General features: G+C 41.7%; 1 pseudogene; it reads right to left on the reverse strand.

Annotated features, from left to right (window-relative positions):
• Positions 1-101: 101 nt before the first annotated feature.
• LOC114065236 lies at positions 102-7206 on the reverse strand (annotated as a pseudogene).
• Between the last annotated feature and the right edge of the window lie 1917 nt (positions 7207-9123).

Consider the following 9123-nt stretch of genomic DNA (forward strand, 5'->3'; position numbering starts at 1 on the left):
TTGCTCATTCTGAGCCACCTGTATTTTCTATTGTCCCCAGTGCCAAGGCCAAGCCCATGACAAAGTGACTACATAAAAACACAAACATAACCATCCAACAGAGTAATTTATTTTTGCTGCAAAATCAAGTCAATAAATCAGTGTGCAATGACTACCCTGTTAGATAAGGGAACTTGAGAAATAGAATGCCATTATGAGTATTACCATTATTTAACATTAATTAAAATTATGATTCATTAGCATTACAGAAAAAGGAGATTAAATATTAAAGGATCTACAGTGAAATCACAGAGAAACTTGCTGTATGTGTGGAGGATCCTTATCATACCACCTCCCAAAGGGTGTTACACTTAAAATTGGCTTAGATGTAGTAGTCCAACTTATCACACATCCATCAGATAGCACCTAGTTATAGAAAAGTAAAACAAGCAGGAACATAATCACAGCAGTACTACTGCATGGCAAGCACAAAAAAAAAAATATTTAATAATGTTGATCTAGGTGAGAGAGCTCGTACCTCAACTGGAGCTACCATGAAGTCTGAAAAAAAAATACACTTCTGTCCTAAGGGAGATCTTGTTCTAGGAGATTTGGGGGGACAGGGAAGAAGGGAATTGGCAGGATGGACCTGCTGTATGAATACATCCAGGAAAATCAGGCAGAAATCTCAAGGCAGTTAATGAAATAGAGGATACTGATAACTACCAAGTTTTTGACCATTTGTGTTACAAACTGACAACTCACAAGGGTGCCCCATTACCTCAAACTCCCCAGGGGCCAGCTGCACTCAGCTATACAACACTTCTAGAAAGACATAGTTGGTGCCAAATGTGCTGCTGAGGGAGAACATCTCAAACTTGGTCTGAGCCATCTCCACTGGTTGCCCACACATGTCCAAGTCTGTGCTCTTGCACTTGAGAAGCATGCATATCTTCGGGGAGGAGGATACAGGAAGTCAAAACACCATTAAGCCGTTAAGTTTTCAATAATCAAGAGCTGGATTTCACAGCAAGAAAAGCTGTCATGAGAAAAAAATGATCCAACATATCTGCTCATTTATTTAGGCCAAGAGGATCCAAGGATGGCACTTGAAACTTTGCAAAAAGACAGTTCCTTGCCACCACTGCAGCAAAGCCCTGTGTCTGCATTTGCACGTGTTTATAAGTTATGTGTGCATTAATGCATAATATGTGTGCATTTAGTCACAGATGTGGAACAGTTAGCAACCCAGAGGAATTACTGAGTTTCCAAAAGAACTGAAGCCATACTTATTGCCTATTCTAGTGGAAACATTCTCTATATATTTATATATATATAGAAAAAATATATAGTACACTAGAATACAAATTTTATATCTGTATTTAGCTTCTTAATTCTTTTAGATAACCATATGGTAGAGAATCATATCAGCACAATGGTACAAACCACTAAGCAGAAACAGTGACAAGAGCATCCCTATGAAGACAGGGAGAATGCCACAGTCTTCTCTCCCTTTTTTACACATATATAGAAACCTCCTTAGAATCATAGAATCATTTAGGTCAGAAAAGACCTTTAAGCTGATCAAGTCCAGTCATTAACCCAGCACTTCTAAGCCCACCACTAAACCATATCCCTAAGCACCACATTTACATATCCTTTAAATACCTTCAGGGATGGTGACTCAGCCATGTCCCTGGGCAGCCTGTTCCAATGCTTAAGAACCCTTTCAGTGAAGACATTTTTCCTGCTATCTAATTAAACTTGCCCTGGCACAACTTGAGGCCATTTCCTCCTGTCTTGTCACTTGGGAGAAGACACCAACCCACGCCTTGCCACAACCTCCTTTCAGGTAGTTGCAGAGAGCAAAAAGGTCTCCCCTCATCAACAAATCCTCCCAAACCTACAACCTGCAAAACTTCAAGAGCAACTTATGCAAGATGTGTTCCAGAAATCACAAACAGCATGGATATGTATCTACCTTGTTCTGTCCTTGACAAAACTGCTGAGTGACCTCACACTGTTGAAGTGTGGCAGCATATGGTCAACCCAGGGCCTTCGCTTCCATCATTTATAACACAGAAAATCAATACCCTGAATGAAGACAAAATGTATCATGAAGAAAACAAACTTCTTCTAGGGGGCCTAAAAAATGCCTTGTCTTAAATGCTCTCAAATAAAAAATGGGACAAATGGAAATGGACTGTAAAGAGAGTATTGCAGCCTTCCCAGTGTTGAAACAAGAGCAGAAAACTCTTACCTGCAAATAACACTCTCCTTCAACAACATGTAGCCCATCAAATGCACCCAGAACATAAATTTCATCTAGCTGCTTCTCTGCCATCTTGTGACTCAGATGGCAACCGAGGTCCTGCTGACAAATGGTATGATTTCCCTCAGATTCAGTGAGTTCCCTGAAGGAGAACAGATTATGGTAAACAACCCCACTGAAATAGTGTCTGTTTGAGGGAAGCTGTTTGATCTTGCTGGCATAAAACTTCCAGTTAACAGCACCAGGATAGTCAGGAGAGAGACACGGGCATGAAGTCAGTTCTGTCACCAAAAGGTGACCATTATCCATTACAGCATTGTAATAATATGCTTTTTGACCTCCTGGGGCATAAATACCACTCCCTGCAAACGCATAACACCAGAAAGCTTCAAATCTGAAAGCAAATGTATGGGACAGGTAAGCAGTATTCACTAATTATATCTGTTTTGAAACTAAATTAAGCCTTCACAGACTACAATCGTAACCTAATGTTTTTTGCAATCAATGGAAAGTAGACCAACCTCTGATGTTTCACGTATTGTAAGTGACAAGATTAATGTGCTGATTATATATGATTTAAGTGGTTGAAGCTATACATTCTTCCTTGAGTTGAAATGCATTAGAAATTAGTAACTCTGACTAAAATAAATGGTAACAGTCAAATCAAAAAGTTCTGTATGTAAAATACTACCAAAATTCACATCTTTATTCAAGTGCTTTACATAAATACAGAAATCTTTAATGTCTAGAGTAAAACCTATCCATAAGGAATAAGAGTTGTGTCATAGTGGGTCATCAACAACTGAGAACTAACTGAATGTCCCATATCTGCTTTTATTTGGATGGCAAAGTTTAGAGCTACATTGTAGCAGGAAGTTTTTCTCAATTCTGCAAGCACATGCACACAAAATTTGTGCTTGACATCTAGCATCTGCTTAGGAAAAATAGTGAAAACAAAGCCTGTAAAGAAAACGTGACACGTCTCCAGCCCAGAGGTACTATTGACAGGACTTACATGGACATTTCTCAGAGTTAGGTTTCCATCTAGTGGAGAAAACAAAAGTTTGGGCTTTCACATGACCAAAACAATGATAAATACCAGGGTTAGAAGACGAAGAATAACACTCATAAACTCTCAGGACTCATTATTTAACAAATAACTAAAGGTGTTATTGTCAACTTAAGCATTTCTGAGTTCTGACATAGCACATTTTTAAATCCTTTATATCTTTACAAGTACTCCTGTCCTAATCCTGTTGACATGTGTGTATGCACGCAGATGGGAATTTCTGCTCAGGTCAACTGCATTACACAGATATGAATGTTGCCCGTGTGAACAAGACCAATTAGAGCAATATCACATTACCTGTCCTATCTAAAGTGGAGTTGTGCGTATTTGCTGAAGAAAGTTCATGCCCATTGCCATGGCCCACACTGAGTGAAACTGGACTGCTGACAACAGTGAAAGTTCCAAGCAGCTGGGAACAGAATGGTGTCAACCTGAAATCTGCTTGCCAAGACCACAACTGGGTCATGAGAGAGTATGTCTGTGCAAGTGAAAATGCCAAAGCAGCCAAAGGATGTACTGAAAGTCACAAATGCCGGATTCTTAGGGTAATTAAACTGTTTCTCTATCATTAAAAGGTTGTACTGTTCATGAAAAAGAAAGAATGGAGGAAATAAAATATTAGAAAATAAATTTAACCATTTAAGTTAAAAAACAATGAATACTCATTCACTTAATTACAAGTAATGAAGAACATGTTTTGTGATCATGCTATACCTCAGTTTCAAAGAGGAGAATTCATACCAGTGCAAGAGAGGTCAAGCACAGATATCTGTGGTTCTGATTTATACCAGTGTAGGGGATGTGTATTTAGTTAGCAAGAATTTATTTAGGACATTAATGTGTCTCCTCTTACTGAGATACAGTAAAAAGAGAAGGCCTATTGAGCTTTAATCAATTTTATTTAATAACTTGCTATTAAATTCAGAATAGAAGGAAAAAAGATATTGTGAAGCAGTGGCTTCCACCTGCCCTCCAACACTTGCTCTATAATGACTCATATGTATAAATACATTTAAGTCTGGGAAGCAGCTTCTGTTTCTCATCTTTAACCACCTGAGAATCATGCACTTCCTGAACATTGTAAAATACTCTCACCTTGTGATAACAAGCCACCAGGTTTCCCTTCTGTGTCAAAGACAACATTGGTATTGTACTGATAGTGGCCATCACTTGGTCACCTTAGATCACCGGAACTACATGGTTTCCTGTCTCCCATATTTGCAACCACACAGATGGGAGTTATTCCTCACCAGACAGCTCAATCTTTCCAGCACGAGTGAGGGAGCAAACCTAATCAGCAGGGAAGGAAGAAAGAAGTAAAACATCAAAACTATTCAATCCATAAAAATTCCAATACTAAGATTACAGATCACAAGAGTGATAGGTCTAGGTTAGTCATATCTAATAGGAGACATTTTCTGTTATTTGACAGACAGCAGCAGATTTGTGCTTCAAAGCTTAGCATGCTGAAATTCTTGCATCACCTCACTTTAAGTGAGGAACACAAGGGTTCCCTTGCAGTGAAAGTAGATCTTTGCACCTTCAAGTCTCCCTTCTGCTGCCGGCATGTGGTACAGCATCAGTATTACACTGACACATGGGCTAATCTCAGCCATTCTGCTGCAGCTCTCCATGTGGCTGATGTGCTGAGCTAGCTTGATTTGTTTCTTCTATGGTATGTTTTGTTACTTGTCTACTGCAGCTTCAAAAAACAGGGCAATTTATTAAGGAAAATAACAGAATAAAAAAACTACCAAATCATGATTCAAAAATGTAAGTTTGGAATTGTGCAGAATATTCTTTCAGTAGTAGCTGTCATTTTATTCACAAATATTCTTAATATTGCCGTATCATAAATATTTTCTACCACACTTAGAATAACTTACTGAAATGTAGATCCCAATAAGGATCTACTTTTAAATAAATCTCAACCTTTCTGGTATACTAAAATAAAGAGTTACATTGAGAAAAAATGACAGAGAAGAATTACAAAAGAGAGTTGTCTGAAGCTATTTATGGCAACTACATGATGTCTAGCCTGGCTTCATTTCACAGTAGTTGATCCAAGACACTTAAAACTATCAACCACTGCTCCTAAGGGTAACCATCTTTCCTGTCACTGTTCCCCCATTTATAATATGGATAGTATATTCCAGGATCAGCACACGGAATCCAGTCCACCTGTGGGTCTGGGATATCCTCAAGACAAGGGTATATTGTTTCCCTTTTGAAGACCCAGACATAAATGCCATCTTCAGGAGTCACAATGACATAAGCACCCTGGCACCAACATACAAACCACCAAAAACACCATAAAGATAGGAAAAAAACAGTCAGTGTTTACTCAAACAAATGTCTCTGATGAGATCATAATACCTGTCTGGTTGCTCCTCTGATGGCCACTTCCAAAACTGCCACATTTTTCTCCATCAGCATCAAGGGCTCCTCAGAAGAAACTGGCACTTCAGTGTCCTCTGTTGTGCTCACAGATGGCTGCAACATAGGTGTCCAGGGAACAGGCTTCCAGAGCAGATAGCACCAAAAGCCTGGCAAAGGCACAACCTTTAGGAAGTCCCATGTCTGGAGCTTGGGAATTGTCCAAGAGGAGGCCAAAGGCAAGCAAAAGCAGGGTGTCTTAAAAGGAAGAAGTCTTGCACAATATCTGAGAGTTTCCCAAGGTGGCAGAAAGCTGACACCAGGAGATGCAATCGCCCTGCCAGGAAAATGCCATAGCATCAAAGGCAAGAGAGCAACCAGCATTGAGCAATTCTGCCCAACACCACTGCAGAGAAGTCACCACTGTGCTGCAGCTGAAGAAACATCACCTGCCAGATCTTCGAATGAGTCAGGCGTGCCATGGCTGCAGTGACACAGCTCAAGGCAAGCCCGGGTCACTGCAGGAAAATAGTTTGGGAAATCTCAGCAGAGACCAGGACACACACATTCCTGTGGAAACTCAAGGGTGCAGGGGGCAGGCAGGGCTGCGGGAGGCAAGCAGACAGCCCCAAGCTCAGTGCCACCACACAGCCATTACCTGTGCCACTCGTTCAGGGCTGTTCTGGTCTAGCTGGTTGTAGTTTGGTTATACCCAGCACAGTCCTCGCTCATCACAGTTTCACAGCTTGTACAACTGTGTGGGTAATGACAGGTGGGTATTTAGATCTGCCACTGAATGAGATAAGCACAGCACTAGCCAGAGGGTGGCTTAGCTTCCTACAGAAGACTCGACTGATCTACTTTAACTATTGTTCCAGGACCTCTGGGAAATCATAGTAAGAGAACACGCTTATGAAATATTTCACAGAGCAAAAAACCTGGAAATCAGGATTCCCTTTCAATTTTCTTTTACCTCCATTGGGCCCATGAAAGAATGAACAGGGGAGAAGATATGTTGCCAGGAAGCCAGAGGGTTTAGTTAAGCCTGCCTAGTTTCTGCTGATGGCCTTGTGAAGTTCAAACACAGCAGGACAGTTCATTACTTCCAATGATAATTGTGTTCTTCCTGGTAATTCTGGGCACCCTGGAGTCATAACAGTACACATCAGGTAAGTGAACAAGTCACTGCACAAAATGAGCTAAGTCTCATGTCTATAGATCTGTATCTCGTACACCTTGCATCTAACTCTAGTCTTCTCAGCTCCTTTTCACCTGGCTCATCATCAGCACTGGCATCATCAACATTTCATAAGAAGCTGAGGTGTACACTCCTCATTTCAGTAAAGTCTAATACCTGACACAAAAAAGAAAAAAAGCTATTGACAGGATGTTCCTAGGGGAAGCCTGTCCTTTCATAGCCTGATGTTTCATAGCTGGCTATGAGAGCAGTTGTTCTTGCTAGTCCCAGAGAGCTTTGGCAGAGAAAGAAGTATTTTGCATGTAAAATCCAGTAACTCATCATCATCATGGCGAGGCTTCACAAATGAAGATTAGAGAGGGGCTCTACCCATGCTTGCTACAAGCGCACTGATGGCTAAAAAGGCCAATGCGAGATAGACAAGTCCAGTTGCAGAAGGCACAGCAGAAAGACTCCCCAGGTGATATCGACGAGACGTGAGTTTTTCTGCATTGTCTTTTCTCCTCAAGAGTGATCCTGCGTGTGTTCTCAAAAGCAGCAGCAGTGTTATAGATGGTGTGTCTCCAGGCCTCCCGATTGGAGGCCAGGGAAGACCAATGGTGGTGATCAATATGGCCAAGGCTGAGGGATTGTTTCAGGCAGTCCTTGTATCTCCTCTTCAGGGTTCCTCTCTTGCGGCAGCCAGTGGCAAGTTCCCCATAAAGCACGATCTTAGGGAGGCGATGGTCCTGCATCCTGGAGACGTGCCCTGCCCAGCGCAGCTGTGTTCTCAGCAGCATGGCCACAATGCTCGCGACTGCTGCCTGTTCAAGGACAGACGTGTTGGTCACATAATCCATCCAGTGGATGTTTAGGATTGTATGGAGGCAGCGCTGATGGAAGTGTTCTAAGAGATGCAAGTGGTGGCGGTAAATGACCCACAATTCAGACTCATATAAAAGAGTAGACAGTACAATGGCTCTGTAAACACTGTTCTTTGTACTTTTCTTCAGGTGTTTGTTTCACCAAAGTCTTTTATGGGGTTTGCCAAAAGCTCTGTATGCCTTTGCTAACCTGTTGTCTATTTCTTCATCAATCTTACCATCCAAGGAGATGATGTTTCCCAAGTAATTAAACTGTTGGGCTGATTTGAGCTCTGATACACCGATGGTGATATGGGGATGATAGAAGGCTTCCTGAGGTGCAGGTTGAAAGAAAAATTTTGTCTTCTTCAAGCTGACTTCCAGCCCAAAAAGCTCAGCAGCCTCTGCAAAGCAGGATGTTAAACACTGCAGAGCTACTTCTGTGTGGGCCACGAGGGTGGCATCATCAGCGTAAAGCAGCTCACGGACAAGGTGATTTAAGGTCTTAGCGTGGGCCTTCAGTTGCCTTAGGTTGAAAAGGCTCCCATCGGTACAGTATTGGATGTAGATACTGTTTTCTTCATCGAGATCTGCCGTGGCCCTTTGGAGCACCATGCTGAAGAAGATTGTGAATAAAGTTGGTTCAAGAACACAGCCTTGCTTCACACTATTGGCTATTGGAAAGGGCTCAGAAAGTGCATCACCACATCTGACTTGGCCGTGCTGGTCCTCATGAAGGGAGATGATAATTTTAAGGAACTTGGGGGACATCCTAAATATTCCAAAATCTGCCACAGACCTTTTCTGCTCACAGTATCAAAAGCCCAATCCAGTAACTACTTACAAGGGAAACTGATTGGAAATTGCTAGACAGACCACTTTTCTTATTCATGGAAAAAGGGTACCACGCAGAACCCCTTCCAGTACCCAGTTATGGGCTCAAGGACAAATTAAAAGACTATTGCCACAACCAAGGTCAGTGTCATGGTTTTGCTGGTTCTTAGAAACTAAGTAAGAATTTTTCCCTTCCCCTGCCCACTGCATGCAGAGATATTAAGTGGGCACTTAAGGGACACAAAAGAAGTGGTTTTCTGGTTAATTGCTCAGAACTTCATCTCCTAGGAAATGGGTGGGATGAGGGGCTCCTCTTTACTTTTTTCTCTTGTCTCCTGGGAAAGGCGGGGGAAGAGTTTTGGGCTGGCTGCGGAAGCTGGAACAAGGTCGGAGTGGAAGCACGGTGGTTCCTGTTGTTCTCGGCCTGCTTGCCAACTGCGGATCCTGCTTGGATTTTTCATCAGAGAGGAGCTGTTTTCTGGAAGTTTTTCCCCTTTCCCATTCCCACTTTTTTTTTTTTTTTTTTTTTTTTTTTTTTTTTTTTTTTTTTTTT

Source organism: Empidonax traillii, unplaced genomic scaffold (genome assembly GCF_003031625.1).
Source record: "Empidonax traillii isolate 1590-97213 ecotype Southwest subspecies unplaced genomic scaffold, ASM303162v1 scaffold631:size1259156, whole genome shotgun sequence".
Classification (NCBI taxonomy): domain Eukaryota; kingdom Metazoa; phylum Chordata; class Aves; order Passeriformes; family Tyrannidae; genus Empidonax; species Empidonax traillii.